Here is a 9,877-nt window from a genome sequence, read left to right as displayed (position 1 = left end):
GTCACAGGGAAATGAAACTTGCAGGATCTAGTATCCATTATGAGTCTCACAACTTGTATATCTCGGATTTTTCCTAAAGGTCATATGAGGTCAGGTCATTTTCGTGACCTCACCATTGTAAGTCAATGGGGAAAAATGAAAACTGCTATTCTGGCGCCGGGAACGATCTCCAACTATCTCAAGCACACAGAATCGTGATTTGATGCACTCCTTGCAAGGTTAGATGCGTCACTTTTGCAATGTTGACCTTGCGTGACGTCATTTATGACGTCATCAAGGTCATATTAGTTTTTCGTCAATAACTCTTGATCAAACTGAGCTAGCGAGTCGAGAAAGCCACCAATGGACTCAGGAAGACCTGCCGAATCGAATGATATGCGACATGACCTCTTTCGACCAACTTCGTGACCTGGGGGTGCTGACCTGACCTTGTCCTGAGGTCAACACCCCAAGTTGACCTAACCCGGACAAAAAGTATATTATTCGACGCGCCTGAGCGAGGCGAACACGATGCTGCCATAATCGCGGCTCTGCGGCCGTTTTTTGCGAAGTTATTCACCAAAAACTGAACCGTACCCTGGGGCACTTGACCTGACCTCAGAGGTCACCGGTTGACCTAGGACCTTAAAATCGGGTACCAATCTCTGCGTCTCGTAACGGCGCACACGCTCGTTTTTTTCCGCGACGCGCTAGCTCCACCAGGGGCGAAACGGCGAGGGGGGGGTCGTACCCGCCCCCCCCCCTCGGCCGGCGCGTATGTAGAAAACCAATAGGTCCGGCGAGGGTTAAGTCATCGCTGGTCTCAGGCCAGTGAACGATAACATCAGAAGTAAGAATGCTCGTATAAGTAGAGCCAACCATTAACCAACACCTGACTGACTGGACATGGGCGTAGGAACGGGGAACCTCACGAAAAGTGTGTGTGTGTGTGTGTGTGGGGGGGGGCAGCGAAACTTCAATCTCACTTTGTGGGAGCCCTAACACCCTTCTGAAGAAATCCTTTACAGTTTTGTGCTCATCTCACCTTTCTGAACCATTTCCTGCTCATAGTTTGTATTTAACACGCGCACCGACGGGGGTCTGCGCCAACTTCGTACCGACGGGGGGGGCGGATGACCGCCCCCTCCCTGAGATCTCGAGAACGAAGCAAGATAGCGACAAGCGGTAAACGGCATCGGATACGCACGGTCAAGGTCTATAATTTTTACTAAGGTCATTTTCAGGTCAGGTCAAAGATGACGTCACAGGGGTCGAAAAAGTCAAAATGGCGGCGCTAGATATGGAGAGAGTTTTTCTCGAATAACTTTCGAATTAGTCAAGATATGACCAACCTAAGGGCATCGTCGTGATCCTCTCGTCAATCCGCATCGAATGATATATATATATATATTGACCTCGAAAGGTCAAGGCCAAAGGTTGACCTCAGGTCACGTGACCTCGAGGTCATCATGTATATCATTCGATGCGTCTTGACGAGCTGAACACAATGAAACCATACGGCGTGGCTGTATCTTGTTCCTGCACGGAGTTATTGGCAAAAAACCTTTGGTGACCTTTGATGACGTCACATGACCTTACAGCTGCCCAACAGCAAAACAGACCTCAACGTAGTTAAGGTTGATCGTATATAAAGTCATGTATGGTATATGGGGGCATTCCGACCCGTTTTAGTGGTAAAAACAGGGAGTTGATTTTTCCCCCCTTGACTTTAATGGAGAGGTCGCGAGATTGACCTGACCTTAGGTCACCGATATCAAAATTCCGAGATAAACAAATTGTAGCTAATAATGACCTCATAACATCCTGCGACTTTCAAAGGCCTCCGACATCTACTGTAGCTCTGGCACGGTGACAAAGCTGCAAAAAAGTGACTTGAGGTTGGGTCATTCAAAGTGACCTGGTGACCTGACCTTAAAAGTTAGGAGGTTCAAACTTGCACACCATGTGTAAAATTGATGAGGGAATAGTCGTACCAAATTTCGCGGCGCGTATTTTCCGCTATTCGCGAAAAAACTCAGGGGGCGGATATCCGCCCCCCCCCCGTCGGTGCGCGTGTTAAATAAAAGATAAAGATTTTACTTTTAAAAAATGGCTGAAAAGTGGGAGGCCATGCCCCCCCCCCCCGGCCCCCTGTTCCTACGCCTGTGTGACTGGACGTTAGGCATCCAAAACAGACTGATAGGTAAGGAACACCAAGCAGATTAAGCTTATCTTATTTACGCCACTTCGCCGACCCAGTCACACATCGAGACGGCGGCATTTTTATCCTCGCCCGTTCCTCTGCTTCTGGGCCGTATACCGGGTGGCCCAAAAAAAACGTTCCGATCTTTGGAGGTCTATATCTCAAATTTGAGTGCAAATAACGAGCCAAAATTTTCATCAAGTTTGCATGACTTCTTTGCGCATTGGCATGCCAAATTGTAACACTGTACCATCATTTTCAAGCCAGCAATCTTATGTTGAATTAAGTAAGACGTTTTTGCTTTTTTTGCCGATGTTGAGCGGAAGTGATGATTGGCTTGGACGTACTTTGTTAAAAAAAGAAAAATAGAACACGTGAATGAAACCAGCACGTATGTTGTTATTTTAAATATTTTTTATCCCACTTATGTGCCAAATATTCAAATAATGAGCCAAAATGGTGTTAATGGATGCCATTCGTTTCAACGCTAAGTCCTGTTTCGAGCAGGAGTGGCACGGTGCATGGGTTACTGGTCATCGCCCTCCCTTCAAGAAGATCAAACAGTAAATCGACCGAATAAAGAAAAAAGCTAGACGAAATGTGTCACCCTGAGGCCTGAACCATCAATGAGACTAGTTGCCAGTAGCAGTCATGGCTGCAGGCCGTGGTGCCGAGATGGAAGTGGCCCGTTCACTCACATTTTTAGTAAACATCTGAGCAAAAAAGTAATTTTTACATGGCATGCTAGAAACACGAACCGTTTAAAAAGTAATTGATCGAATAACATAAAAATCATACCTTTCACTGAAAATATATGCCGCATTGACTATTGGAAGTTTCAGTGCTGCATCTTTATCACTTTCTGAGAAATATTGATTCAAAGTTGGGAACGTTTTTTCTGGGCCACCCGGTATATAGCGACACATGGTAAGAGGCATGCTTTAGGTCGCCATAATTCATGACAGAAAAAAAAAACTTAATATATTTTAGGCACAAGTAAAAGGTTAGGTCATCATGAGAGGCAATAAAAGTCACGGACTTTTATTTCACTTTGAGTCACTTTCACGGACTTCAATAAAAGTCCGTGAAAATAATAAAAGGTCACAGCTTCCTTATCCAGACGATCTCTGGCAATTCAGACATAGCTTATGAACTTATAAAGATAGAAAATCGCGGGAGAACACTCGATAGCTCTGTATTAAGTCTGGGCCGCCCGTCCGGAGCTGTTTATGAGGCTGTTTCACAAATGTGCCCTCTTATATGACCTAAGCTCAACGGCGTAGCCTCAAGAAGGCAAAAACAGTAAAAATAGCTTTTTGTGTGAAAGTGGAAACCTCTTCAAGTTAATTTGGCGATAACTTTTGACATAGAGGCCATGCAGGGCCATGCGGCCACTCGGCATGATGCATCCACCTATCCCAAGGACCATGGCTGACCTGTTTCTGCTGACCACAGACCAACTCCCCAATGGGATGTTAACTGAGGAGTCTCGGCCGGCTGGGTGACGTTATCAGTGACGTCAGCTGACAATAGCGGGGCGTGTCGCGCAGGTGTCGTGACGCGTCACGCCGCTAATTGTTGACGGAAGGTGGGCCATTTCAGACAAAATGGGACACAGAACGGGGGCACCGTGCGCCGCGGCAACGGGAGGACGCCAGGGCGAGCGCTATCGAAGGGATTGGCCTCGATGACGCACTGAAGCGTGTCCGCGTTTAATTGGTGCCATTAGTGGTTCGCTTCACCATGTAGGATGGTCTATTGTATGATGTACTTAATGGCTGGTGAATGCGTTATATGCAGTTAAAGCCAGGCGGGCTGATCGTTTAGCCGTTTTCTGAGCATCGACCTTGCTTGCTAGCTCCAAGTCATGGTAAGGGAGGCACCTGTGCCTTATCCAAGCGCTATTTGGCTTCGTGACCAGTGCGATCTGTCGTATCAAGTCATTGTCATTATCACTACACTGTAAAAAAAGATTAGCATCCCGGTGTGCTAGTCGGATGCTACGGTTCTGGAACCAGAGCCCTGGGTGCTTAACCCTCGCCCGCACATGCCATTTTCCCATCCTAGAACGCACATGGGGGGAGGGGTTGCCACCCCCCCGCGCCATTTCGTTCCTGTTGGAGATAGAGCTTAGCGGTAAAGACCAAAAAGATTCTTTGGGAAGAGACAAATCCAATGATACCCAGTTTTACCTTCTCAGGTCAGTCATTGACCTTCCAGGTCAGGTCAAACTAAAAAATGTTTGCGCTGTTTTGGGTCACCGCTGGATATCAAGTGCGCTGCTTATCATATACCGATGACGATGCCGTTTTTTGGTGCGAAGCCAGCTAGAACCTCTTTGTCACACTACCCGACCAGGTTTTTGCTGCTGAGGTCATTTCAGGTCAAGTTAGGTCAAGGTCAATTATATGTGTTTGTATGTCTGTGTGTGTCTGTGTGTATACTGATGTGTGCACCGATTGTTTATGTGTCCATATTACATGAAATAATGATCTGAGAAGCTTTTACCAAAAATGCAGTCAAAAAACTTCACAAAAAGTAAATTCCGCTTGCCTAAAACGCAACTATCTTAGATGACCTAGGTTGACCTTGACCTTGACCTTGACATCTGTACATCGTCGAACAACATGTTCCATGATAGGTGGGAGGTAAGACTGGCAAAAAAGGCCGAAATCAAGGTGTCAGAAGCTCACAAGGCCCATAGCCAACGCAAGATGTTGAGAATGGGCCATTTGGGTCATGACATGACCTGAAAAACAAGGTCATATCTCCGAAACCAAAAACCACAGAAACTTGAAATTTTCAGTGGACATCAAGAAAGGATAGAGGAGCAGCTATACGAAAAATCAGCCTTCTAGCTCTAAAAATGTTGAGTGCAGAGCAGAAAGACTACCTGGGGGGGGGGGGGGGGGGGGTGGCAACCACCCCCCCCCCATGTGCGGGCGAGGGTTAACATGCACTTAAAATGTTCTACAGTTAGCAGTCTAAGACTCTTATATAGGGTGCTTCAGTGTCGATGTTAGCACCCGAGCTCTTAATGAAGCACTCTTTGGGTGCGTGAATTTAGCACCAAAACACCGAAACGGTGCTAATGCTAGCACCTATGGCTCTGAACGAAGCACTCTTTGGAGTGTAAGTTAACCCGCGCGGGGCTGGGGGGGGGGGTAAATTTTACCCCCCCCCCCCCTCGCGAATTTTTGCAATATCTCAAAAACGGCGGCGCACAGCGCCGCCAAACTTTCAGTACCTTTTCTTACATCAATTTGACACGTTCCCTGAAAATTTGAGCGAAATCTGTCGGAAATTTTTTGAGAAATTGACGTTTTAGTGACGTCATGTTCACCATTTTCGCCTCAAAAACGGCAAAATTTCAAACGCCGCTAACATCTTCATTTTCAAAGGAATCAAGACGTAACAAAAAAGGTTATACGTAATTCTACTTTGTCTATCAAATGGCTATCTCGGTTTTTTGATTTTTTTGGATTTTGGCCCAATTTTTTTTCTTTTCAAAAAAACTGACTTTTTTGGGAAAATAATTATGAAATCCAAAATATTAAGTGTATCGAAAAAAACCGGAATACATGTCAGAGAAGTGGTCTATGTGCACCTACATACCAATTTTTAGAAGAATCGGTTCAAAAATGTGGGAGTTATTCAAGATTTTATGACGTCACGACACACAAAATTTTTGAAAAATGATTTTTTGAAGTTCTAGACCTCGTACGGAAACAAAAATAGCACCATTCGATTCGCCGTGAAAAACTGCATCAGATAGACACCTTTTTAGGCCTTAACAACCAACTTCAAAATTTGACCTCACTTGACCTGACCTTGACCTGACCTCGACCTGAAATTCATCCAGAGGTGGTCCATATCACTTATTGAGTGTGCCTATTGAATTCTATGAGTAAAATGACCCATAAAACATGTGTCGCACATGCCCTTTTCTATATTTTGTTTTTTGGTGACCTGACCTGACCTGACCTGACCTTGACCTTGACCTCTGAATGATATTGTATGCAACGAATATTGTCTTGGTAGCCTAAGAACACGTTTTGGGCAATCAGTCTCAGTCGATGACTCCATTCTTCGGCAACTACGGTGCAAGGCCGATACTGTAGAAACTTGCAATTTGTACCCTTGACCTGACCTTGACCTTGACCTCAAAGTTTAAATTAAGTACATGTTCTTAGTTGTTCGTGATGAGATCTTTCGATTGGCGTTTGATTTTTCCAAATCGGACCATTAGTTCGGGAGATAACAGGGGGGGTAAAATTTACCCCCCCCCCCCCCCCAGCCCCGCGCGTTCGGCTGGAGACCCCAGCCCCGCGCCGGTTAAGCACCAAAATGGTGCTAATGCTAGCATCTAGGGCTCTTTAGTAAGCACCATTTGGGGCATACGTTAACCCTAGAACGCCTAGGGGGGGGGGTGTATCAACCCCCCCCCCCCCTGAGGTTTTTTCGAAGTGCACGCTAAACGGCTTGTCGTAGCGGGCTGAAATTTTCAATACCCTCTGGGGCAACCTTTGCGCATCTTTTGCCGAAAAAAAATTGATCGGGTCATGTCAGGTCACGGAGTTATGACGTCATAAGAGGTACAGCCTCCGGCCGACAGTTACCAAACGTGTGCGCCGAATCCCTAGGTTTTCTGCCGGTGATACCCACATTGTTTGATGGATCATGATGAAACTTCCCATGCATGTTGGGGCAAGCATTGGCTATCGTGTGGTGCAAGAAAATTGACCGGGTCAGGTCAGGTCACGGAGTTATGACGTCATAAGAGGAACAGCGTCCGGTACTATTTTTGAAAAGCGCCCGAACCACTATTTTGCTAATTCTTGTCACCTCAATGGGAATATGCAGCAATATTAGCTTCTATAGGGAGCAAATGGACCTCCCAAATCCGAAAATACAATCAGATTTCAAAAATTTAAATTTTGATTTTTCGAATTTCTGCCGCCGACTGTGACCTTGCCGACTTCCGGCGCTCCCAACGCGCCATTTTTAGAGCTAGGGAAACGAAATACATACCAAACGATAGAGAATTGATCAAGGAACACGATAGTGAAGGTTTCAAGTCGATATCTCTCACCGTTTTGCCGCAATCGCCGCGGAAAGGTGAAAAAGTCTATTTTTCCGAAAATTTGACCTTTGACCGGTCAAAAGTAGGTCAAATGTTGACCTAGGACCAAAAAATATACCACCAATCGCGAGATCTCGTTGAGAGCAATCCGTTGGTTTTTTCCGCTAAGCTCTACGACCTTCCGTTTCGAAACGCCAGGGGGGGGGGTCGTAACAACCCCCCCCCCTGGTCGTTCGTGTTATGAGAAATGGCCTGGTCGTGCGAGGGTTAAGCACCAACAGGGTACTGAAAACTCTGACTTATGACCCAAAGGGTGCTACTCTTTTTTTACAGTGTAGGCCACACTGCAGCCAGTGATGACATAGAGAATAGTTTTTGTTTTGGGGATCTATGGAAACAAGGCTAAAAAAGACCAAGTGACTCGTTTGCTATAGTTCTCCAGCAGCAGCAACAACAACAACAACAAAATCAGTCTGCATTTCTTCTCAGTGCAATCACGTCAGCAATCAATCAGACTGATTGCACGAATGGTGATCGAATCTGTCCTGAGAAATCAGTGCTGATTGGACCAACTGCGTTTTCGGCGGCCAATGAGATGGTACGTCAGCTGAACGTGAGAGGCTCGGATTCGGGTGCAAGGTGCTGAATTGGTTTACACGAAAACGGCCTCACCGGGGACGACATATTAAAAGTGTACGTCAAACATGACCTGCAACCACTTTTGAACCAAACCTCAACGAAAAGTGCCACAATTTCCATCCCTGTTTGTCTTTTTTACGGTTTCAGTAGTTGTTATGCGGAAAGTTTAACCCGCGCCCCGCTGGGGGGGGGGGGGGGGCAGAATCTGCCCCCCTCCCGTTTTTCGCCAATAACTTCTAAACGCGTTACGCCAGCGACGTCAAACTTTCAGTACCTTATCATACATCAATTTGACACGTTCCCTGAAAATTTGAGCGAAATCTGTCGGAAAATTTTTGAGAAATCGACGTTTTAGTGACGTCATGTTCGCCATTTTCGCCTAAAAAACGGCAAAATTTCAAACGCCGCTAACATCTTCATTTTTGAAGGAATCAAGACGTAACAAAATAGGTTATACGTGATTTTACTTTGTCTATCAAATGGCTATCTCGGTTTTTTTAAATTTTGGATTTTGGCCCAATTTTTTTTCTCAAAAAACTGACTTTTTTGGGAAAATAATTATAAAATCCAAAATTTTGAGTGTATCGAAAAAACCGGAATATATGTCAGAGAAGTGGTCTATGTGCACCTACATACCAATTTTTAGAAGAATCGGTTTAAAAATGTGGGAGTTATTCAAAACTTTATGACGTCACTACACACAAAAATTAAAAAAATGATTTTTTTTTGAAGTTCTAGACCTCGTACGGAAACAAAAATAGCACCATTCGATTCGCCGTGAAAAACTGCATCAGATAGACACCTTTTTATGCCTTAACAACCAAATTCAAAATTTGACCTCACTTGATCTGACCTTGACCTGACCTCGACCTGAAATTTATCGAGAGGTGGTCCATATCACTAATTGAGTGTGCCTATTGAATTCTATTAGTAAAATGACCCATAAAGCATGTGTCGCACATGTCCTTTTCTATATTTTGTTTTTGGTGACCTGACCTGACTTGACCTGACCTTGACCTTGACCTTTGAATGACATTGTATGCAACGAATATTGTCTTGGTAGCCTAAGAACACGTTTTGGGCAATCAGTCTCAGTCCATTCTTCGGCAACTACGGTGCAAGGCCGATACTGTAGAAACTTGCATTTTGTACCCTTGACCTGACCTTGACCTGACCTCTGACCTACTTAAGCAAAAAAAATGGGTTCTTCAGATCCGCCTTGTTGAGAGCTTTTGATTGCCGTTTTCCCCGTCTTTCTATGACCATCGGTTCGGAAGTTAGACAGGGGGGGGGGGCAGAATCTGCCCCCCCCCAGCAGGGCGCGTATGGCTGTAAGTAAGTAAGTAAGTAATCGCGCGTTAAGTAATCGATTCGGCTTAACATTAAAAAATGAAATTATCATGTATTTTCCTCTAAGTTTGACCAGCATATGGATGCTAATAGCATTTCCTTTTCCTTATTTTTTTTTTTTTTTTTTTTTTTTTAAGCCGCCACCCATGATCAGGTGACCAGGAGTGCCCCCTCCCTCTATCCCAGCGACACACAGAACCTTACGTTAACACCAGAATAACTTAAAATTTCAAGTCGCGGCACTCCCAGCTAGGAAATGAAAGAAACATAAAAAAGCAGTAAAGAGAGAGTCCATGGTTAATATGAATGAATAAGAAGCAAAGTAGTCGACACTGTAAACAGTGGTGACTGCCCTCTACTGAAAGCCCATCCTCATTCACTCGCTCACATTCGTAACATTCATACACAGCATCCAATACGAGAAAAAGGCATAATCGCTGGGGAAGGTTGGTTAGGGGGTTCTCTCATCAAAGGCAATATCATCATCATAATATTCTGGTCTAGGCATGCATGTGGGTCCGTTAGCTCAGACACTCGGAGCACCCCACGAAGCAAGGCTTGTTGTCGGGCGCTCCAAGTGCCCGGGCAGGTAGGGTGACATCTAGCAAAACACTAAAAATGAG

The 9,877-nt window shown here is 45.2% G+C and overlaps 1 protein-coding gene across 1 annotated transcript in view; it reads left to right on the top strand.

Moving 5' to 3' along the window:
- The first annotated feature begins 9,369 nt into the window (after window positions 1–9,369).
- LOC122390952 (actin-associated protein FAM107A-like) overlaps window positions 9,370–9,877 on the top strand; it is a 44,562-nt gene continuing 44,054 nt past the window's right edge. Inside the window, exon 1 of the mRNA XM_043384407.1 lies at window positions 9,370–9,843. The gene's annotated coding sequence lies outside the window, so the exon portion shown is untranslated. The remainder of the gene's footprint in view (window positions 9,844–9,877) is intronic.

The sequence above is a fragment of the Amphibalanus amphitrite genome, unplaced genomic scaffold (assembly GCF_019059575.1).
Source record: "Amphibalanus amphitrite isolate SeventyFive unplaced genomic scaffold, NRLGWU_Aamphi_draft 000416F_arrow, whole genome shotgun sequence".
Taxonomy (NCBI): domain Eukaryota; kingdom Metazoa; phylum Arthropoda; class Thecostraca; order Balanomorpha; family Balanidae; genus Amphibalanus; species Amphibalanus amphitrite.
Note: the sequence above shows the minus strand (reverse complement) of the source record. Positions and strands in the feature narration are given on the sequence as shown.